The sequence below is a fragment of the Ambystoma mexicanum genome, chromosome 2q (assembly GCF_040938575.1).
Source record: "Ambystoma mexicanum isolate Mex_15411 chromosome 2q, UKY_AmexF1_1, whole genome shotgun sequence".
NCBI lineage: Eukaryota > Metazoa > Chordata > Amphibia > Caudata > Ambystomatidae > Ambystoma > Ambystoma mexicanum.
This window is the reverse complement of record NC_090924.1, coordinates 1,295,011,395-1,295,035,658: the sequence shown is the minus strand read 5'-3', so window position 1 is coordinate 1,295,035,658 and position 24,264 is coordinate 1,295,011,395. Positions and strand designations below refer to the sequence as shown.

At 46.8% G+C, this 24,264-nt stretch overlaps 1 protein-coding gene and 1 long non-coding RNA gene across 3 annotated transcripts in view; one reads left to right on the top strand and one right to left on the bottom strand.

The window, feature by feature from the left end:
- Window positions 1-24,264, top strand: part of NEK11 (NIMA related kinase 11) — a 1,698,151-nt gene that overhangs the window by 515,285 nt on the left and 1,158,602 nt on the right. The window lies entirely within an intron of this gene.
- Window positions 19,022-20,475, bottom strand: LOC138569083 (uncharacterized). Of its 2 annotated transcripts, none has more exons than XR_011303113.1 (3): window positions 20,386-20,475; window positions 19,864-19,971; window positions 19,022-19,262 (listed from the first exon to the last, which is right to left on the bottom strand). It is a non-coding gene; the product is annotated as an uncharacterized lncRNA (long non-coding RNA). The 2 variants fall into 2 exon arrangements; XR_011303112.1 differs by having other exon boundaries at window positions 20,336-20,456.

Below are 24,264 nucleotides of genomic sequence, written 5' to 3'. Positions count from 1 at the left end.
TGTTGGGTGAGTCTGCCCTCTGGGCCATGGGGGCAGATGGATTGGGGGGGGGTACATGCATATGCAAGGGGAATGCCCTCTGGGCCATGGGGGCAGATGGATTGGGGGGGAGGTACATGCATATGCAAGGGGAATGCCCTCTGGGCCATGGGGGCAGATGGATTGGGGGAATGGACGTTTTTTAAGTCATCCGCCGACACACAGCCCTCACATTTGCATGCAAAATGCCCCTAGCCAAGACATACATTGCCTGGTGATTTAAAATCCTAGGACCCTTGGTCGTGTATGTCGCACAAGGCTCCCTCTATGGATTGACATGCACTGTAGAGGGCTGACAGTCATGTGGATGTGGCTGCCAATGATGAGATAGTGCATATGAACTTGAATGATGTACAGGATGAGCACACCTGTCAACTGAGCCTCATCCTCACACATACCTCCTTCTGCTCCCATGTAGGTGATGCTGGATATCCCCTGAAGCCGTGGCTACTCACCCCTGTCAGGAACCCGCAGAACAGGCACGAGGAGGACTTCAATCGTGCACATACACGTACACGTGTGGTCATTGAGCAGACATTTGGCCTTTTGAAGGCACGGTTTTGCTGCATCAGCAGGTCGGGAGGGGCACTCATATACCGGCCTGTGAAGGTGGGCAAGATCATCACGGCATGTGTAAAGCTACATAACATGTGCATCCGGCGGAACATACCCCTGCCACCTGACGTGGAGCTGCCACCACCTGGTGAAGTAGAAGGAGAGGAAAGAGTAGAAGTAGGACATAGGCCAGGATGCGAAACTCGTGAGGGTCGCGCAGTGCGCAAAATGGTCATAGACCAATCATTCTGATGTACTTTAATACAGAGGGTGCCATGTGTTGTGTACTGTGGGCACTGGTTGTGTGGGCACATGTGCACGAATCACCATGAAGCAATAAATTGACATACAAAAAATCAGCAATGTCCACTCGTGATGTTTGTTACACAACTGGTGTATTCGTGAGAAATTAAGTGCAACATGACTCAACAATCCACGCCCCCACCACCCCCCCACCTCCCCCACCCTACTCCCATGCCCCCAAACACCCCAGTACTACACACTACACCCACCACCCCTCCACCTCCCCCAACCTACTCCCATGCCCCCAAACACCCCAGTACTACACACTACACCCACCACCACCCTCCACCCACCCCCTAACACCCAAAGTCAACTATGGCACGACATGTGTCTGCATGTATGTGTCAAGGCGAAGTCCGTCCCAACGCGGAAGTAGCATGAACTCCTACCTCCCCTTGACGGTCTTGGCGCCTGGATTAGTTAAAACACAGGTCACCGCGACCCCCACGGGGAAAGAGGGTTAGGGTCCACGGATTGGATAGGTTTCGGGGTGATAGGATGACCGGATTGAGGATTAGGGAGATGTAATGGATAGGGAAAGGGGTTTTAGGGTCAAGTTGTTCCCAAACTCTGACCTTCTGAGTCTGGACTACTGCCTCTTGGTAGTTGTCTTTGTACTTCCAAGGCCATTCAGTCATGCATTCTTACCACATGCATGCTTTACCCTCAGACTGGAACCCAGCACTTGTTCACCACACAAGTTTGCCCAATCTTGGCTTTCTTCCATAGAAACACAATATTCTATCGGGCTTCTAAATGCCTATCATGTTCCCCTCTTGTTGGGTATTTCACAAGCAGAACAAATATTCAGATACAATGCTTTTGGTCACATAATGTACTTAGCTCTAGTGTTCTGAGGTTTCCTGTGCGCTTCTTCCGCCCGCCGGCTCCGCAGACTGTGCGTTGCACAACGATCGAGTCGTTGTCGATAGCAGCTCACTCCTGACAAAAAGGGAGAAAATTAGCCTTTCCCTTCAGTGCCTTATGCCTTTCACAAATGTGCTCTACTACGAGTATGGCATAAACGGCCCGCAACTGGCGAGCTTATTACTACGTTTGCACCCGCAACAGGCGAATGCATGTCACATGCAAGGTTTAGTAGGCTGGTTAGTTCGCGAGCTTCCGCGTATCTCCCCTGTAAGTTTCTCCAAAGTCACTGGTAAGCGGACTCCCTTTCCAATGCACACTTCACTCTGGGTAAGTTTAAATGGCAGGCAATGTACTTATCTTTGACATCGCGGGGCCTGAAGATGAGTCCAGTGGCGAGGGCGGCCCCGCAAGAGGTTTCACCGGAGGTCCGTAAGATGCGTCCTCTCGGCAGCAGAGTCGAGCACGGACGAGCTTTTGGGGATCGCGCATGCGCGGCAGCATCTTCGCGCATGCGCGTTGTGTCGGGCGTGGTCCTAGGCGTTTCCTGGAGTGCCGGAGCTGTAGTTTTAGGCCCGGGGCTGCTGGGAAACGTAGTGTTTCTGGTTTTCTATGTCCTGCACACCTTGTACCCCTGCACCAAGCACATCTGCAATGGGGACAAAGGTGGCAGCGACTCAGAAATGTTCCACCCACCATCCCAGTAACCACCCTACCTCCATTCCTACCATGTAGGCGTAATGCAGCCCGTGAGTTCCTGACAGTACATCCCCTCCCCGCAGAAGGGCCAGGTTTCGTGGGATGATTGTGATGAAACAAACGTACCAATCTTGGGGCATGCACATTAATGGCGGGTTCCCAGGATCTATCTTCAGGGCCAAATCCCACCCAATCAATCAAGTAATGCAATCTACCTCGCCTCACTCGTGAGTTCAGTATGGCCTTAACTTCGTACTCTGGGTACCCTTCTATGAAGACTGGTGGTGGTCTTTCCATGCGCATATGGGGCTTCGCTGGTTTTAGGAGCGATACATGAAATACAGGGTGAACCCTCATGTGATCTGGAAGGCAAAGTCGCATCGCTACTGGGTTAACTACTTGTGTAATGCGAAATGGGCCTATGAAGCGGGGCTTCAATTTTCGGGAACCTGAGAGGTGCAAATGTCGTGTTGAGAGCCAAACTTTATCGCCCACTTTATATTCGGGATTAGCACGGCGCTTTCTGTCAGCATACTTCTTGGTTGTGTTCTTGGCTGTGATCAGGTTTAGTCGGGCCTTTTTCCAGACCTGCTTTAACTGGGCCGCTTTAGTTTGTACAGAAGGCAATACATCTGGAATTCGTTCTCCGCTTGGCTGTATCAATGGGTTGTATCCGTAAGTCATGAAAAAAGGAGAATATCCTGTAGAAGCATGTTGAGAATTGTTATAGGCTAGTTCTGCTAACCACAAGAGCTCAACCCAGCCCCCTTCAGTGCCTTGTGTGAAACAGCGAAGATATTGTTCTAGCGTCTGATTTAGTCGCTCAGTCTGTCCGTCGGTCTCGGGGTGGTAACTACTAGACATCTGCAACTGTATTCCTATTTTCTTACTGAAATGCCTCCAAAACCGTGATGTAAACTGCGTTCCCCGGTCCGAGACTATGTGTTGTGGTATTCCATGTAGGCGAACAATATGCTGTAGGAAAAGATTTGCAAATTCCTCCGCCGTCGGCTGGCCGCTACTGGGTATGAAGTGAGCAAGTTTAGTAAATGAATCTATCACTACTAATATCGTGGTTTGACCTTGATCCGGGGGCAATTCCACTATGAAGTCCAATGATATGGTATGCCACGGCTGTGAGGGAGTGGGCAGAGGTCTCAATAGTCCTGCTGGTTTCTTATGATCTGTCTTGTTCCGAGCACATATTTCACAATTTTCCACATGTTCTCGCACGTCTTTGCGCAAGTTGGGCCACCAATAGTGTCGCTGAAGTAGTTCTTGTGTTTTGTGCACCCCCGGATGGCCAGCCAGTGGAGAATCATGGCACCATTTGAGGGCTTGAGCCTGTAGATTCTTAGTCGGTAAATACACTTCTTTGTCTTGGAATGGTATGCCTTCTTGTAACGAGCGTCTTAACTGTGGGTTTTCCCATTGCAGTAATTCTTTGGCTGTCATGGCATTCCCCACTTGTTCCAGTAAGGTATTGATTACGCTTCCTACGATCTTGGTTAAGGGCACAATGGGTTTTGCCGCTTCCTCAGGTCCAGGAGAAACTGATGATTCCGGATATCTGGAAAGTATGTCTGCCTTTTTGTTCTCCTGTCCGGGTCGGTATGTTACCAGGAAATCAAAGTTTGCAAAATACATTGCCCATCGTAATTGCCGTGGAGTGAGAGCTCTTGCTGATTTTAAGAACTGGAGATTACGGTGATCCGTCAACACCGTTATGGTGTGCCTTGCTCCCAGTAAGTAGTGCCTCCATTCTGCAAAAGCCGCCTTAATGGCTAGTAACTCGCGATCTGCTATGGTGTAATTTTGTTCTGCAGGGTTAAGTTTTCTTGAGTAATAAGCGACCGGGTGTAAATGCCCAGATTGGTCTCGTTGGGATAATATCGCTCCCAACGCATAACTTGAAGCATCCGTTTCCACCAGAAACGGTAACGTTGGATCCGGATGTAACAGGACGGGGGCTGTAGTGAACGCCTCCTTTAGTGACTTGAAACTGTGTTCTGCCTCCGTATCCCACACAAATTTTTTCCCTTTCTTGAGCAGACGGGTAATAGCTAAGCTTTTCTCTGCAAACCCCTGGATAAACCGTCGGTAGAAGTTTGCAAATCCTAGTACTGACTGTAGCTCCTTGACATTCTGCGGGGCTGGCCAATCCAAAATTGCTTGTACCTTATGCGTATCCATCTTAACGCCTTCGGGAGAGAGTATAAAGCCCAAGAATTCCACTGTGGTGCAATGAAACGTACATTTTTCTAATTTCGCGAACAGATGGTGCTCTCGCAAACGTTGCAGAACGGATCCGACATGTTGTACATGTTCTTCCTTATTCCTCGAGTAGATCAGTATGTCGTCGATATAAACAACGACAAAAATGTCTAGAAAACCACGTAGAACTTCATCCAAGAAGTGTTGAAAGGCGGCGGGTGCGTTACAGAGACCGAATGGCATGACCTGGTACTCATACAGTCCAAATTTCGTTCTGAAAGTGGTCTTCCATTCGTCCCCTTCGCGCACCCGCACCAGGTGGTAAGCACCTCGTAAGTCCAACTTAGTGTAAATTGTGGCTCCCCGTACTTGATCCAACAGGACCGGTATCAATGGTAGGGGGTATCGATTCTTGATAGTTATGCGGTTTATCGCACGATAGTCGATACACGTCCTGAGATCTCCAGTTTTCTTCGGAACGAAGAACAACGGTGAAGAAACAGGAGAAGTGGAATGACGAATAAACCCATTCTGGAGATTGGTGTCTATATACTCTTTGAGGTGTTGGTTCTCAGATTCCGTCAAGGCGTAAATCCGGCTGCATGGCAGGGCAGCTCCTGGTTCCAGATCTATTCTACAGTCAAACGACCTGTGCGGTGGTAAAGTTTCTGCCGCCTTTTTACTGAAAACATCCTGAAAATCTTGGTATTCTTGTGGTAATCCTGCTAGCGGCTCTCCACTGTTTTCCTGTGTGGCCCCAAGTACCTGCACCATATGTCCTGGTTCTTTCGTGCACTGTGTGCGGCAGAAACTAGAAGAGAAGCACACTGTTCCACGTGCCCAGTCAATCGCCGGGTTATGTAACGCCAGCCAAGGTAGTCCCAGAATGAAACCGAACTGGGGGGCGGCGATGACATCAAATTGAATGCACTCTTTATGCCCTTGGATGTTCAAAATCATCTCCCCCGTTTGCTGAGTCACCGGTCCGGATATCAACAAAGATCCATCGACTGATCGAACCTCTTCATATATGTTCTTAGTGGCAACTGGTAAACCCAATTTAACAGCACAATCCAAGTCCACAAAGTTACCGGTTGCTCCTGAATCCACCATTAACGTGATGGTTTGATCCCTTTGGCGTGTCTGAAGAATTCCAGTAACGGTAACATGAGCTTTGTGTACTTGTGTCACATTACCCAATAGATGCTTGGGGGTACTGTGATGATTTTGGCTCGGCAGATCCCCCCTTCTCACTGGCGAGCATTGGCGTTTCCCGACGAAATGGTGTTCTTTGGTTTAGCCCCACATTCCTTCACGAAGTGTCCTGACTTGCCACAGTACATACACAGTTTTTCTCTTCTGCGTTTTTCTTTTTCTTCTTTGGAGAGCGGTCCTCGGATCGTTCCGATTTGCATGGGTTCTACTTCCGAAGTTCTCTCTGTTGCTTTTGAACCAGGTGCAGCCCTTGGGTAATCCGCTCTTGACGAATACTGTTTGGTCTCCCATTTACGTCTGTCTTGCTTCCTTTCTCCTTGCCTGTGATCTAATCGTAGAGCCAACTCAATCATTCCCGTGCAGGTGGTTGGTTGCGGGTCCACCTGCACTATCAGATCTTTCAATTCCTCTCTAAGGCCTTGATAAAAAAGAGCCAGTCTTTTTTCGTGGGGCCAATCTGCTTCAACCACTAATCTATTGAATGTTGTTACATACCAAATGAGTTCCCTACTTCCCTGCCGTAAAGTGAGTAACTCTCGGTCCCGGATCAAGGAGGCCGCCTTCCTATCAAACATTTTCCCGAATTCCTCCTGAAATACCCCCCAATCATACAGTAAAGCATCGTCTTTTTGTACTAGAGGGGTAGCCCATGCCGCAGCATCCCCCGTGAGATAGGAAATCACAAAGGCTGTGCGGGACTGGGCCGAACGAAAGATTGTTGGTTTTGTCAAGAAATGTAACTGGCATTGGGTCATAAATATGGAGAATTTTTGTGGGTCCCCCCCGTACCTTTCTGGGGTGGCTAAGGGCATGGGCGGCTCCGTGGTCACTTGAACCTGTACTGGAGTGGGAGGAGGCCCATCTGGCAGGGGTCTACCTTGTGCCGTGATTTCCTGTACACGGTGAGCCAACGTAGCATAATCCTGCCTAGTCGCTTCTAAAGCATCTTTCAGTTCATGTAGGACGCGAGCTATGTCCTCCATGGTGCCGGAGTTCGTGCTACTTGGGCGCGTGAAAATACGTGGGTCCGTGCTTCTGTCAAGGCGAAGTCCGTCCCAACGCGGAAGTAGCAAGAACTCCTACCTCCCCTTGACGGTCTTGGCGCCTGGATTAGTTAAAACACAGGTCACCGCGACCCCCACGGGGAAAGAGGGTTAGGGTCCACGGATTGGATAGGTTTCGGGGTGATAGGATGACCGGATTGAGGATTAGGGAGATGTAATGGATAGGGAAAGGGGTTTTAGGGTCAAGTTGTTCCCAAACTCCGACCTTCTGAGTCTGGACTACTGCCTCTTGGTAGTTGTCTTTGTACTTCCAAGGCCATTCAGTCATGCATTCTTACCACATGCATGCTTTACCCTCAGACTGGAACCCAGCACTTGTTCACCACACAAGTTTGCCCAATCTTGGCTTTCTTCCATAGAAACACAATATTCTATCGGGCTTCTAAATGCCTATCATGTTCCCCTCTTGTTGGGTATTTCACAAGCAGAACATATATTCAGATACAATGCTTTTGGTCACATAATGTACTTAGCTCTAGTGTTCTGAGGTTTCCTGTGCGCTTCTTCCGCCCGCCGGCTCCGCAGACTGTGCGTTGCACAACGATCGAGTCGTTGTCGATAGCAGCTCACTCCTGACAAAAAGGGAGAAAATTAGCCTTTCCCTTCAGTGCCTTATGCCTTTCAGAAATGTGCTCTACTACGAGTATGGCATAAACGGCCCGCAACTGGCGAGCTTATTACTACGTTTGCACCCGCAACAGGCGAATGCATGTCACATGCAAGGTTTAGTAGGCTGGTTAGTTCGCGAGCTTCCGCGTATCTCCCCTGTAAGTTTCTCCAAAGTCACTGGTAAGCGGACTCCCTTTCCAATGCACACTTCACTCTGGGTAAGTTTAAATGGCAGGCAATGTACTTATCTTTGACATCGCGGGGCCTGAAGATGAGTCCAGTGGCGAGGGCGGCCCCGCAAGAGGTTTCACCGGAGGTCCGTAAGATGCGTCCTCTCGGCAGCAGAGTCGAGCACGGACGAGCTTTTGGGGATCGCGCATGCGCGGCAGCATCTTCGCGCATGCGCGTTGTGTCGGGCGTGGTCCTAGGCGTTTCCTGGAGTGCCGGAGCTGTAGTTTTAGGCCCGGGGCTGCTGGGAAACGTAGTGTTTCTGGTTTTCTATGTCCTGCACACCTTGTACCCCTGCACCAAGCACATCTGCAATGGGGACAAAGGTGGCAGCGACTCAGAAATGTTCCACCCACCATCCCAGTAACCACCCTACCTCCATTCCTACCATGTAGGCGTAATGCAGCCCGTGAGTTCCTGACAGTATGCCCAAAGGGATTATGCAGGGTGGCCCTGCTACTGTTGAGCCCCCTTCGGAGGTGGGGGTTGGATCTCTGAGCGGCGTGAACTCTGCAGGGACATGTGCATGGGGCTGGTCTGCCTCGAGCACGATGGCGTGGATGATGCGGATGACCCAGATGGTTGTGATCCAAGGGGCAGGGTTTGCCGTTGGTCCTTGCGGTCAGCAATCCTGGTGAGGATCTGACCCAAGGCATTGAAGCCATCACGCACTTGCTGTGCACTTGAGTTAATGGCCTGGATAACGGCCGCAGTGCTGTCCTGGATAATACGGCGTGTTGTCTCCCCTTCAGCAAGGTACTGCTGCACATTGCCTTGCATCACCTCCTGCCAGGCCTCCATCCTGGAGAGACGTCCCTCAAGGTCCCATATGGCAGTGTGGGTTGTGGTCGGTGGCTGATGTGGTGGCACAGCATGGATCATGGGGCTATGCATGGCCGGAGACCACTGTCCATGGCTGCCCTGGTCGGATGAGTCCAGCTGAGGTGTGTCCTGTGGGGTGGCCTGCGGGCTTGGTGTGTGCACTACAGGCTCTGAGTGGACAAGACCTGCATCGCCCTCATTGTCCGGCCCAGCTACCTCATCAACACTATGATCTGCCGATGCAGCCATCTCCCCAATTGTGCTGGCAGCAGCAGAATGTGTGCCATCCTCCATGCCTGCTGTGTCCTCAGCCAGTGTAGATGGTGTGACCACGGATGCAGGTGCAGGTGTCAGTTCGTCCTTTGTACTTGTCTGTGGTGCTGTTTTTGCACCGGTTCTTGGCCCGCTTCCCGCATGGCCCATCCTTGGTCCACTTGAGGTTGATGGACCTGTGCCATCAGATTGCCTCCTAGATCTTTTGGCTGGTGTTGTGCATTGTGCACTCCCTTGCGCTTCATCACTGTCAGCATCCGTACCTGTGGGGGACAGAGAGTGGCAGGATATCAGTGATTGTTCTGCTTGCATTGTGCATGCATTAGTCATTGGACATGTGGCACCATCTGATCAGTTGCATATGTGGCTTTGTAGGGGACAGTGTATATGCAATGTTGAAGAGTGGATTTTGATAGCGTAGTCGTGTCCACATGTACGCATTGTTGGGTGCAGTTGGACATTGATGTGTTTTGGGAGGGTCGTCCTGGGTGGCACATGCCCATGAAATGTATCTTGTGGGTGTATTCCTGTATGACCGCAACATGCATTGGGATGGGATGGTTGTAGACCCAGAATGTGTACATGGATATGTGTAGGTGTGCATGATGGCCCATTTGTTGGCTGGTGCAGCAGCCACATTTGGGGGAGGATGATTATGATTATTTTTACTGTTTCAGTAGGGACACTCGCCTTCATCTGCCGATGTTGGCACGCCAAACTCTGCTTCACTGATTCCTTCAATGGACTCCACGTCTATGATGGAGCTGCAGGTCTCCTCCCATCTGGCCAATTTCAGTGGGGAGTGTGGTCCTCCTCCTGTTGCCAGCCCCTGGCTCCGATTAGCTGACAATATGTGCCGGACTCTCAGCCTGAGGTCGTCCCAACGTTTTTTACAATCACGCACTGTACGTGCGGTGGTGCCGACTGCACTTACTTTCTGGGCAACTTCTTCCCAGATGGCCTTTTTCTTGAGCTGGGCTGGACGCCTGAGGTCATTGCAGAACACCACTTCAGCATTTGCCAAAAGGGTGTCGGCCAACATGTTCAGCTCATCATCTGTAAAACGTGGTTTGTGCAGGTGGGCCGTGCCTCTCCGGGTGGTCTTCGACATGTTGTCTGTGGTGGCCTGGGAGTTGGGGTGTAGAGGGTCCTGTAGGTGGAGGATGGCAATGGATTGTGTTTTTAAAGATGGCCGCCATGGCATTTCCCGTTCCGGCGCGATGACGTTACTTCCGGGTCTGGTATTAACGCACCCATCATTTGCACTATGTTAATAACGGTAACGGTATTTAGGGGTTGCCGAGGGCGGAGCCGTTCTGTGCGTATTGGTCGATGCCGCTGTCTGGGGGTTTGGGGGTCGTTACCGGCATGCAGGGATGCGCGCGCCCGCGCACTCTTGATCATCCGCTATTTGCGGGTTGGTGCCAAGCCGGACATGTTATTACCTCCATGCCGGTACGGCCAGATTTTTAGCGCCAACCTTGTGATGAGGGCCATTGTGTTGAAGGTGATTCGTTTTTTGACTGAGAGCCAATGTCGCTTCCTAAGGGCTGGAGTGATGTGGCCTCTTTGTGAGAGTTTGAGCAGAGGTCTGGCAGCTGCGTTCTGTAAAAATTGCAGTTTCTTCAGTAAATAATCTGGCATTCCGAGGTATAGGCTGTTGGCGAAGTCTATCCTGAACATGATGAGGGAGATGATGGCCAGTGTTCTGTGTGTGAAGAAGAGGAATGGTAGAATCTTGTTGATCACGTGTAGATGGAAGAAGCAATTCTTGATTATCGCGTTTACTTGTGGTTCTAGGGTTATCTCGTTGTCCATTAGGATTCCAAGAATTATGACAACTTTGGACGGTATGGGTGATGTTCCAAGTTCTGTGGGCCATGGGATGTACTGATTGCTTCCTTGGATGTTGGCTGTAATCATGATTTCCATCTTACCTGGGTTGATTTTGAGATTGTTAGTGTTCATCCATTGGTATAGTTCTTTGAGACAATCTATTAGCGTTGTGTTCTCCTCTTGTTCATCGCTAATTTTGTAGATGATTTGGGTGTCATTGAATAGGCATTAGATAGGTAGTTTCCAGACATTGCCATAACATGCCCACATAGGAACATCATTTGCCATCTTTTGTCAATTTATGGCCTGGAAAATACTGGTCCCATGCCTACACAAAAGCCAAAAGTATTGGCTATGCCAGTGCTTGTTTACTAGTGCATTTTGTAGGCATTGCAAGATCTGTTTCCTATCACACAGGCATCAAACATTGGACTAAGTAACTTTGAAATTATGTTTGCCCTGGTTGAGAAATTCTGATGAAATGTGCACTTATGGCAAACAAAGTCACTTGGAGTCGCTATTACACCAGCAGCAACAATGGTGCACAATGGATTTGCTCCATTGGTAGCACCAGTTCAAACATTATATAAAATGCCCCTTGTGGTTCATAGACCCAAACATGTGCACAGCTCTTTGTGGTATCTCTGACACTCAAAGTATATTGTAGAAGTTCTTTATTTCATCTACTAGGTAAAGTATCATAAAAGCCCAACTAGCAGTACACAGAACAACATCCAGTCCTTCTTTCTCAACTGCCTCCTCACTTCCAGTTCCACTGTGAGGAATTCGACCATACGCATGGGGAGTGTGCGCTCGCCTGGGCTTTTTTTGAAGTTTTGTAATTAGAATGAATGATGGGAGATCAACCTCAGAAAATGTGTGGGGCTAATCCGCACACATTGTGCTCTGCTCACTGCACAACAAACACATAGTCATGTGTACTCTGGGGGTACACAGCCTACAGGCGCAGTCCTCCCGGTCACCTTTAGCTGGAATTGGGCAGCCACGGGTACATCAAAGCATCTCTGAAGGGGGAAGGCAACACCTTCCTCCGGCCATGGCTGGTCTAATTAAAATATCAAAGGCTCCATGGATCCACCCTGTTCTATTGTCAGAGTTCTGTGTGGTGGCAGCACATACTGAGAGTTAAATGAAAGCAGGCCTGTGAAGAGGCCTGGTCACAGAACTAACACAAGGGGACAGGAAATCCCAACACCTCTTTGATGTGCAATGTGCCAACTTGAAGCTAGCTCCCACCCCTCTGCATGTAGGGCAGTGAATTGCATGTCTCTCTCTAACAAAGAAACAAGAGTGTAGTAAAGCAGCTATCTTCTTAAAAATGGAAGCCACAACATGTCTTTGAATGAGCACAGACCTCAAAGCCTCAGAGATACTCAAAAGGCTGAATCTACAGAAATACTTATCCATGCAGAGCTCAGACAGTGGCAAAGAACTAATGCAATGCCAATGTTAAAGTGCAATTAGGGAGGATCCGTATGGCTCATCAAAGGCACAAAATAACAATTCCCAAGACGCGAGCAGTATACTCACAGATTAAAGTAGGCAACCCCTGCAGGGTCAGACCCCCATTCAGAGGGAAGAAGTATGTGAATTGATGGAGACAGAAAGTCACAGAGAGCTCAATTAACCAGACAGACACTTTGATCTACAACAGACAGAAAGATGGGTGGAACTTAGTAGTACACGTTGTCACGGCCTACCTTTCCTGTTGCAAAGCACTCTGGTTATGACCTTACACATAACAGGAGATTGGTGGTGGGTACCCAGGATTGGTTCATTAAGGTAGGCTTAGCCTGCATCAATCACTGGGGCCAATTTGGCTTTAAAAGAGGGCTGAGCTCCTCACTTAACAGATCATCCAACGACTTTGAAAGGACTAAGAAGAAGGACTCATTAGGAACATGTCTGAAGGTACATCCTGCCATGCAGCTTCTGCTAGTGAAGGAAGGCCAGGATTTCCAAGAGGGAAACAAGATCCCTCCCCTAATCAACTCCCAGGGAACAGAGGGAGATACCAACCTCAGAGGACCCATCTAGCAGCTCCAGACCCGATACCCAGCCAGCACACAGCATGCCCTGCTACATTCTGCCAGCAGGCTTCCTAGGTGGGAAGTGGCAGAGAGTCTCTGACCTGACCAAAGGACAAGGCTGAAGCCTGTAAACACTCTCCTCAGCTTTGGAGCATCCACAGGACAACATGTGCCCAGCGAAGAAGCTAGGAGGAGTGCCACGATAAGCATCAACCAGCATCGCTCTTTTAAGGACATTTTCGAGAGACAGTCGAGCGCTTGAACTGCGACGGGCTGCACCACTGACTGTTGTCACACTAAAGTCAGTAAAGCCATCTGAGACGCCTCGACCAGTGTTCAAGATCCGCCAACCAGCACAGAGACAATGATTCTTGACCCCGAGCCGCTGTATAGGTCAGCCTGCAGCCGTCTGTCCAGCCTCGCTTGCTAAACTGCCTTCCAACTGATACCCACAGCGGTCTGCCGTCTTGAACTCTGTCGCAGGAGCTGCAAAGCATCCTGGAACCGACTCAATGCTGTTGAGCATCAAGGTCACCTCAAGCACCAGGTACATTGTGGTTCTGTCCCCCTGGTCCTTCTCTGAGGGCCTGTAGTGACATGTATGACCTCTTGCTCCCTTGGTGGTGAAACCAAATGACCTTGAACAGTTAAGACTAATTGCTTTACCGACTACCCTCCTAACAGTATCCGGAGTGCATCCCTTTCCTTCGTGAAACTGTCTGTCCTCTGTGTTCCTTTGTAGCGTGGGTTGTATTTTGTAGTGTGCTATAACTGTCTGTTGCAATAATAATAGATGTTTTTATATAACCTTGACTGGACAGTCCCTTTTATCATTGGCCAATAATCTTATTTTCGCTGTGTTGCAACTAACCAACGATCCACGACCTTGCGGAGATAAGGCTGCGTTCTGTCCACTTTACCAAAATTGGACAAGGAGGTTTATAATGGACTTGTGTTTCCAATCTGTTCGGATCGCTCTGGTGTGGGGCTGATTGATGGTTTTAGAAACCAATATTCATTCCTGGACCACTGGTGCCCCGGAAGTTGATTCGTCACATCCACATTCTCTTATCTCATCACACTCTACCTTCTCTTCATCCATTTAATTCCCAGTGTGTCTGCAATCAGAGACACTAGCATACTACACCCTTCCAAAGAGCCCATCAAGATGAATTGCTCTTCTGATCCTTATCAGTTATCTTTTAATTTCTTTATACTTTCTTTATTAGCATTTGAAATTGAAACCCATTAGTTGCATGAGTTTAAATTCATAAAACAACATTGATATGCTCACTTTTAGTATCTCAGCTTCCCTCAACAATATGAAGCACAGTCTGTACCATGATCATGAGTTATGTAACCCCCTCTAGACTGAATGAGCACCCTGCACCAACCCAACCAGGAGAGGTAAAACCCTGAGAGGCCCACTGCCCCCTGCACCTCAGAATTAAGTAGACATGTCTTTCCATATTGATGTAGCAAGATCTCTGTTAGGTAAAATTTTGTAGAGTCCAACTTTACAAGACTTATCTGCTTGGTATTAGTGACCCAACCTTTAATATAGGTCTGTAGTACACAAGTCTGTAGAGTGGCTGAGCAGCCAGGCTTATCTTAGAAGGGGTACAGTGAGCTGTAGAGCAATGCAATGAAATCAGTAAATACAAGTATTCAAGTAAACACATCCTTTAAACGTTATATTAAATTATGTATGTATATATACACAAAGCAAATGAATCGCACTAAATATGTAGCAACTAATAGTAACATCAAGTATAATTTCAGAATCAAGTTATTCAAACAGCCATACTGCAGGTGAGGAATTTATTTTTGTACTAAATCATTTCCAGCATACGGAGTGACATCAATCAAGGTCAGTCAATCAAGGCATGTATCGTTCACCATACAATATTGCATTTGGAGGGGAAAAGTGTTAAGAGTAGAATAGAAATTGTATTACTGTAAAAATAGCCTCTTATTCCAAAGGGATGTAGGAAGTATTTTACCCAGCAATATGCGTGTCAAACAATTAATACCTTTATAGGAAACAAGCACTGCCAAAGCCAATAAAGTTCAGAATGGATGCCTTTATGGAGCAAGGAGAGCCAAAGACACTAGGACAGTTCTAGTTCTGATGCAATCTTCTTAGAAAACGTTAGTTGAACAGTCAATAGTTCTTTGAAGAAAGATCCAGGAGCTCAAGAGAGACTACCTGAGGTGCACAAGCTGTTAGGCCTGCACAGGTGAATTGGAGTAATTCAAAAGGATAGAAAGGCGCACACCCTAAGCTAGTAAGCACACAATTTGGCTAAACCCAAAGCCCCACAATACTTTAGAATTGAAGTAGATGTTTCAGCTGACCTTCTTCATGCGGGGATGCAGACCCTTGTTCCTGGACCTTGGTCATGGTGATGAAAGGAAGGACGTCTGGCATGCCTCTGTGACAGCACTCTTGAGAGGGACTCTGCAGCAGCGGATTCCACTAATTTCAGTGGCTCTTCTTGGTTTTGGCACCCCTTGATTAGCACCAAAGAGGAAAAAATATCCCTGGTTGGAATTTCCTTGGTCCTGAACTCTGGTGAGGGGACTATGGATAATGATTTCTTGCTTCTATAGACTCACACAGATACCTGCAAAGTTTCATCCAGATTCGTCCTTTGGAAGACATTGCACTCGTCAATGGTGCAGGTACCTCCAGGTATTGGGAAATTGCAGCCCAGGAAGGTTGTAGCGGCACAGCGGTTGGGCCAGAACGAATCAGGTCTTGAGGCTTGTTGGTTCCAGCAGCCTAAGGGAGGAAGTCGTCCTTGGCGGAGCACCCCTGTCGATGGGAAAACAGGGTCAGCACAGCTGCAAGGCTTCACCAGTGCTTCTGCGGTCCTGCTGGCTTCTCTCTGAATCTTCTTCTTTGGATTTGGTCAACTTTGCCTGTAGCCCCAAACCCTTCACCTTATATGCGAAAGTCCATTCACTAAGCTGTCATTCACACAGGGAGGGGTCATCCTTTAAGACAGCCACCGCCCAGTTGGAACTGCTTTTGGCCAGGCATACCTACAAACAAAGGTCAGTGAGGTTTGGGGCTCCTGCCTCACTTCCTTCCTTCCCAGACACACTGGAGCCTGGTTGGGCTTCAGGGCTGAAGCCCACCAAAGACAAAATGCACAATAGACTCAAAAATGATCTCAATAACAGAGTAAAATCCCAGAAGGAACTAACAAACAAGAAATGGTGAAAAAAGAAGACAGGGGCCATTTTGGTAAAATGGTCACCCCTGGGTGCTCTACTGCAGCTCATAAATCAGCCTGCGGATACATTGCACAAAAGATAGTAAAAAGAAACCACTGCCACCAGCCATTTAAGTCAGTCAGTGTAATAAAAAGTTACATGAGAAGTGGTATAAGGAATTACTATGTAACCCCCCAGCTCTCCTCATAAAGTGGTGTGTGCTGGCCCCACAAAGTAAAAAGGTATGTAAGACAAAAGTTGTCCCACTATTCTTGGGAACTGCATTTCATGCAAGAAAATGTATCTAAACATCAAGAGGAGTCCAAGTCACTATATAAAAAGCAGATGCCAATGGAGTTTACCAGACTCCATTAAAATATAAGGAACACAAAATCTTAGGTAGAGGGAAAAGGCATGAGTGGGTGGCAAAAAGGCCCACTCACTCAGGAGGTTAAAATAAAAAAAGGTCTCAGATTCACGCAAAGTGCTGGGGCTCTCTAAGCTTAAAGGGAATTAACACAGACATTGAAAATCCTCCCTAACACTCACCGCCCCACCCCACGGACTGAGGGACAGGAGGATTTAATCCACTCCTGGATGAATCTCTTGTTCCAGCCATTCATACTTCCAGGAGAGACCATCAGCATTTTGATGATTACACCCTGACCTATTCTCAATGGTAAAATCAAACCCTTGAAAGCCGATAGACCATCCGTGCAGTTTTGGATTTTCCCCCTTCATTTGCATTAACCATCTCAAGGGTTGGTGGTCGGTTTGAATTAGGAAAGTAGAACCATACAAGTATGGCCTAAACGTCTTCAAAGACCACACAATGGCAAAACATTCATGTTCTATTGTTGCCCACCTTGTTTCTCAGTCCTTCATTTTCTACTGATGAAGCAAATAGGGTGTACCCTGCCATGCTCATCCAGTTGGCTCAAGACTGCCCTTTTCCTGTATTTGATGCATTTGTATGTACAATAAAGGATGGCTGTAGTCAGGAGCTCTCAAGACTGGAGCTTGGCAGAGGGCGTTTTTTAGCCATTCAAACACCATAGCACACTCTTCATTCCATCTGACCATTTTAGGACATTTTGGGGAAGAGATGACATTCAGGGGAGAAGCTATGGTGCCATAGTTCTCAATACAATTTCGTTAGTACCCAGTGAGACCTAGAAGGGCTGTCTGAGTAGTGGGTGGGGGGGCAGTCCTGTACTTTACTAGGCAAGGGCCTAATCTCACCTCCTCCTACCTCATGTCTAAGGTAGACAACTTTGCTCTGAACGATTTGACATTTACTAGCCTTCATGGTCAGATGGGCCTGTTAAGAGCCTGCAATACATATCCTAGGTGATGAAGACGGTCTTCCCAAGTGTGGCTGAACACTGCTATGTCATCCAAATATGCCATGCAGAACTTCTCTAACCCATTCAGAACCTGGTTCACCACCCTTTGGAATGTAGCAGTTGCATTCTTTAGTCCAAAAGGCATCACCCTAAACTGCTATAAGCCTCCTGGGGTGGAACAGGCTGCTGAGAACTTATATGGCCTGCATGTAGTGGGACATATAATTTGACGCCCTGTCAGGGATTACTTCCTTAGGAAAACCTACCATGGTAAAAAAAATACCAAGGAGGGTCCTAGCTACTGCTTGGGGAGTAATAGTTCTCATAGATATTCCCTGAGGGTACCTAGTCGCATGGTCTATTACAACCAATATATAACGGTTGTCTGAGGTGGTTGGAGGGTCTAGGAGACCAACAAAGTCAATCCCCACCCTCTCAAAAATAACTCCTACCACTGGGAGGGGCTCTCACAAATTGGCTTGTCAGGCTCACCTGAGGATTCAGATGCAGAGGACCCTTCTTCATTCTGTTTAGAGGCTGCCTTCTTCCCTGATGACTGACGTCCCTCATAGAGGAATAGTCAGTTGCAAGAGGGAGCCACTATGCCAAACAACCCAAGAACTGTCAAGACTTGCCTCCCGCTAACCGCAGATAAGGGGAAAAGACAAGGGCTGCAAAAAACCCTCAAAGTAGGATAACCTACCGACTGATGATCGTAGACCAATGGAATGCACAGATTGGTAAGCGGCAGGAAGGCAGAAGGCGAAAGGACAAAGGGTAGCACCAGATGGAGGTTCGCAAGCAAGGGATGCAGAAGCAGCAGGAAGCCAGAAGCTGAACAGTGGATAAAGGTAGAGAGACAAAAAAGCAAAGGAAAGCTAAGGAACATTAGTGTTTTACCCACAGAAAGACTGGAGCATTGCAACGCGGGGCAGCTTCTGTGGTCTCTGTTGATATGCTTTGTGGAAGAACGCTAAGGAGAAAACAACTAGAGCGCGCTCGCATGTTAGGGAGCAGCGTGATGTGCTGTTCAATGGCGGCACTTCCATAGATGCCAAAGCTTCCAGAACGGGCGAGGTATGACAGGGGCACTAAAGGTGCCACATTCTTGGAACCCCTTTTGCCAGAGGACTGGCAGGTATGGCAGCTCCTACAATGTTTATCAACATCTGCACCCATCTTGGGCCAGTAAGAGTACAGAGAAAGCCTCTCTTTGGTCTTCTTGGAACTCAAGCGACCAGGCAGAGGTATCTCCTGTGCTAGTTGTAGGAACCTTTGTTGAGTTTCCTGGGGGAACTACCAGTCTTCTGAAGTCCCCTAGCGAGGTCTTTGTAGGCTCACTCTAGAGGAGATGAACACTAAAAAATGCAGGAAAACCCCACGCTCTGGACCAGGGTATTAGTGCACCAGAGTATACTGAAAGAATGATCACAGGACGTTTTTATTTTTCAAAGTATCAAAATATATTTACTATGATACTTTATTTATAAATATAGAATTTATCATAAGCGATTCCACACATTAAATTTCATGAGTGTTGCAGGAGAGCCTAAAACAGCGTGCCTGGCCTTGATTGGTCAAGCAATAACCTCATTCACAAGAACCAAATCATTCAATCATTAACCACTCATACCAATGACAGACATTCATCCACACCTCAATAAAAATGAATCCAAAGTATGATTCAAAACTTGTGTAATTAAACATTCTAATTGTCACTACATAATCTTGCTATTTCATAACACATAAAATGTGTCTGATCACAATAATCGTGCAAAATGTGATCTATTTGACAGGGTGGATCTAATCAACAAAATCTAACTGATCACATCCCGAGTGTTCTTCTCAACCGGTTTCGACATTAAATAATGATTGGAAAAACGTCTTCATCAGGTGAAACAATTGATGCAATACATAAACTGAAAAAAATAGAAAAGTACATTAGATTATTGCACCGTCGACTAACATTCACCAGTGCTAGCTAACCCAACCTTGCAACATACAATTATTTACAACAAATTAAACATACAAAATAAAAGGAAACACAATATGAAGATAAATCTCAGAGTGTTACTAATGTTCCAGAGTGAAAGAAAGGGGGCTGGGGTTTGTGAGACCCAGGAAACAAGGGAAACTGAGTCCAAAGGCTAAGCAAAACCTCCACCATGGTCAAAGCAGAGTGAACCACCACTTACATAAACTATTTTCAAATAGAAAGACACGAATCACACTGCACTAACCTGACCAGATAAGTCATGTGCTCTCAGCACTCAAAATCGTGGCCCTCACTTGAGTTCAATTAAACAGATCTATGAATCTGGAACAACAGTTGTTATGCTTACTATGACCGAAACTATTAATCATACACGTTATTGATGGACAAAATTGTAATTAAATAGATTGAGAGGAATGAACTCTGCGAGTCTAAAAATTATCATGCTTATTTATAACCAGAACTAACCAACATGAAGGTTACTAATATAATTAGATTGACATTTGTATGCTGCCATTAATACTCACCCTAAACCAAAAGCAATTGGGTGTAACTGATGACACAAGATAAGGCCATGATGATGTGCCTGGAAGAAACTTGATGGTTATATGTGTCCCACCATCGATTCAAGATGTCTGCATGGAAGTAAAGCAGTGTATAAGTGACTACATAGTGATTCCAAGAATCCGTATTAAATGATATTAAACAAAGTAACAAATACGGAATCGCTATATCCGTGTAGATGTCTAATTGGTAAATATTTAATCGGATCTGTAATTGACATGTACAAAAACTCAATTACACAGTGGCGATCCTTGGCAATTTATAGCAGATTTTCTCTTTGATAAACCATACTTTAAGTGCAACTTCCGCTTCCCGATTTTCTAAGAAAGCGGAAATCATTCCTCGGAAAAGGTCTGTACGAAAATTATAAAAGAAATTCTGTCACTATTGTCATGCATGGGAAAAACCCAATTGGTCATAACAAATTAAATTTACTAATGCCACGGCTGCTTTCTATCCATGCAGTCCATGGAGACATCCACTACCGTCAAACGTAGTGCACAGCAAGGCGTCCGTCCAGGTGTTCCCTCAACAGCGCATGCGCATAGGGAATGCGTGCCTGCATACGAGCGTCCTCTCTCGCAACAATTACGTAGGAAATACGTGCCTGCATGCGAGCGTCATCTCTCGCACCAATCCACTCAAGCCTCCGTTTCACTTGGGGGCGTTTCCAATTATATGCTGAGTGTTCCCACTAATTAACGAATACATTGCGGCTTGAAAAGTCCATTATATCCGACTAAATGAACTCAACATTGTGATTATCAACTGGATGAAATCACGAGGCAATTGTACATAATGATCACTGCCTCATTCAATATTGTTGTAGGATAAAAATGGTCCTATTAATAAAATATATATAAAGCCTTGAGCATTAAAAAGTGACTTAATAAGCTGGTGTTACGAATTACAAAGCGTATAATCTATCAATACGGTTTCCTATGTTGTTGATAAGAGATTGTAACGCCTTATCAGGGAAGTAACCATTACTATGAATTGAATTCCCAGGATTCCAATGTGTGAGTCCTTTGTCTAATGTTTTAAGATTAAAAATCCACAATTGTTCCTTGTATGTCAGCTTGTTTTTGGTTTGAACAGGCCCACTGTTGGCAATTTTCTCCACACAGAACCATGAAAGTTCTTCCACACTATGACCGTTGTCCACAAAATGGAGAACCATGGGTGCATTCAGATTGCGAGTTCTAATTTGGAGTGATGCTCATTAATGCAGACATGGATCTCTCTTGAGGTTTTGCTATGTAGAACATATTGCAAGGGCATTGGACTGCATACACCACGTTTTTACTTGTGCAGGTTGTACCTTTACAAGCATCGCTCCAAAATTAGAACTCGCAATTTGAATGCACCCATGGTTCTCCATTTTGCAGATACATTGCACGAAAGGTAGCATAAAGAAACCACTGCCACCGGCCATTCAAGTCAGTTAGTGTTACAAAACGTTATATGAGAAGTGATAGAAGGAGTTACTATGTAACCGCTCAATACTCCACATAAGGTGGTGTGTGATGGACCCACAAAGGAAAAAGTTAAGACAACATTTGTTCCACTATTCTTGGGAACAGCAATTCACACAAGAAAATGTATTAAAACATCAAGAGGAGTCCAGGGAACTCCTCAGTGGCACTGCACACAGGGTGCTGTGTGTCACTTTATAAAATAAAATCCAGATGCCTATGGAGTTTACTAGACTCCATTAAAACATAAGGAACACAACATCTTAGAGGAAAAAGGCATGCGTGAGTGACAAAAAGGCCCACTCAGTCAGGAGGTTAAAATAAAAAAGGTCCCAGATTTCAGAAAAGGGCTGGGGGTCGCTAAGGTTAAAGGAAGTTATCACAGAAACGAACAATTCTCCCCAACAATCTCAAGCACAGCTCTCGTCAGAATGGCCCACTTAGGCAGGTCCCTTAGCCAATGAGGTGTAGAAGGGGCGTGGATCTGGCCTTCATGCGCATTGCCAGCGAGGCACTGTCATGTTCTCTGAGCCCCAAGGCCATAACACCACCCTCAGCATGTTGCACTTGTAGCTTAGGTGGTGTAATCCTCAGCAACATGTTACTGCAGAACAAACACTGCGTGTAGCATGCAGTCTCCAAAAGATGATTTGCTGGGATAACAAGAGGCATCTCCTGAGATGGGTCTAGCAGCGCCAGCAGTATCATCATCTTCCATCTGGCGTCTGTACTCATTGATTAGATTGAGAGGACGCTTCCGAACTCTCAGCATAAACCATAGAGTATTCAACATCAAACTGTACCCACAAACAATGGAAGAAGTCTCTGGAACCCTATATTGGTAGTTCATGCTGTGCTTCCAGACTATGGCCCATCAGGGGGTATAGTATTGCAAATCCGTCTGCAACCTCCTACACGTACACATGTGCTCTGTTCGGGCAAATTAAGCTACCCAGAAGGAGACCGGACAGGAAATAGATCAATGTCAGCAGAAAACGCTCTCCAGACCCCATCACCAGATCAGTGGGGCGAGGAAGAAGCAACATCGCCTTCTTCCAATTCCCTGGGGGTGTAATTATCCCATCATCGCTTGACCTCAGCCCCACAAATATATTCTGTCTCTCAGACGATGTGCATTTTATGAACAAGATCCTAAACATTACCAGAGAAAGGCTTCGAGTTTGAAGTATTAAATGAGTCTCGTACGACCTTTTTTGCTAGTATCCCCCAGAAGACTACTTGATTGTCTGTCATATGCCATCTTCTTGGCTCTTGTGTACTGTGATTAGCATTTCAGCCTTCAACTCGCAGTCATGGAACCGGAGAGGCTAGTACACAAGATTCCTTTGCATTGCGTCTGCTATAGGGAAGATGCTTAGAACACATATTTACAAGCTATACACATTGGTTTCTACCATGGTACCAATTGGGGATAATCTTCATCTTTTTTAAAGTTTAAATCATTTAGATATTGCCTTAGATATAAAAAGTAATAGCATTATATGTCACTGTCAACCCACTAGAGCAGGAGCATTCAATCCTCAATGGCGTGTAGCTCATTTGACACGACAAAGTCATTAATCTGCAAAGGGCACAGTTAGAACTCCTCATTTCCTAAAGTTGATGAATGTGCATTCAGGGAAAGTGGTATTTTACTGTGAACTGTTGGTGTTTACATAAAAGGCGCCGTTAGGAGAAAGAGGAGGAGATAAAACAGCACACACCAGTCCATCAATGTTAAATCCCAAGGATCTCATATACCTTACTAAATGTATTTAGGTATACAGTTGCAAGATGATTTAAGGATAAGATAGAGAGATTAGGATAGACGAGCGCTAGGCGGGGAGTTGGAGGGGTAAGGCTATAAAAAGTTGAATGATAATGGTTGTACTCCCTTGCAGACTCATTGACATCCGAAACAAGCAATGACAAAGCTAATAGGTGTGGCTTTATTTATGATAATTTGCTGTTTGTATGCCAAGCTGTAGAACCTATAGCTTCAGGGACTGTGCTGCATGCCTAGGGACGGCTATTATATTCTCGACGAAGTCTCATTGGGATAGGCACCATATTGCATCGGCAGCCTCATGCACAGGATGTTGCTATATACTGCTGGGTGCAGCCATACATTCCCATCTAAGACACAATGGCCCTCATTAGGACCTTGGCGGAGATCCATGGTGCTATTAGCACCATGGTCCATGGCGCTAAGCTGCCAACTCTGCCATGGGGGTTGGCGGACTTACCGCCTCATTCCGACCTTGGCGGGGCGGTAAGTCCCCAATCCCCATTTACCCTTCCCCATTCCCATTTTTGCCCCATAGGGTATAATGGGAGTGGGGAAGGCGTTAATTACGCCACCGTAAATTACGGTGGCGTAATTAACAACAAGGTCCCTTAGCGCCATGGATTTTAACGCCTGCTAAAAGCAGGCGTTAAAATCACCATGGCGCTAAGGGAACTCGTACTCAGGCGGAAAGGGGCGCCATGGTTTACGCCGGCGTAAACCCCTTTCCGCCAGGGTCCTAATGAGGGCCAATATATGCTGAGGCTCAAGTGCATCGTAGTCCTAGATACAGTTCACAGGTTAGCTACAACTTCAAATGCTAGTCACTAACTCACCTACCCTGATACGCCCAGCACATGCCAGAATCTATACTCCTTTATCACAGTAGACAGAATACACAGGGCTGCATTTCGAGGAATGCACCTTCCTTGCCCAATAGAAAGGTGTCAGCAGATTGACATGTACCAGACCTCACCGTGCCCCACTTAGCAGACATGCCCCCAGAGGAATGAGTGTGCCCCAACACACCCGATAGCGCTCAGTGAAGATACAGTTTTTCTGGATAGATGCCCTGGCGGGGACTGCATATCCCAGAATTCACT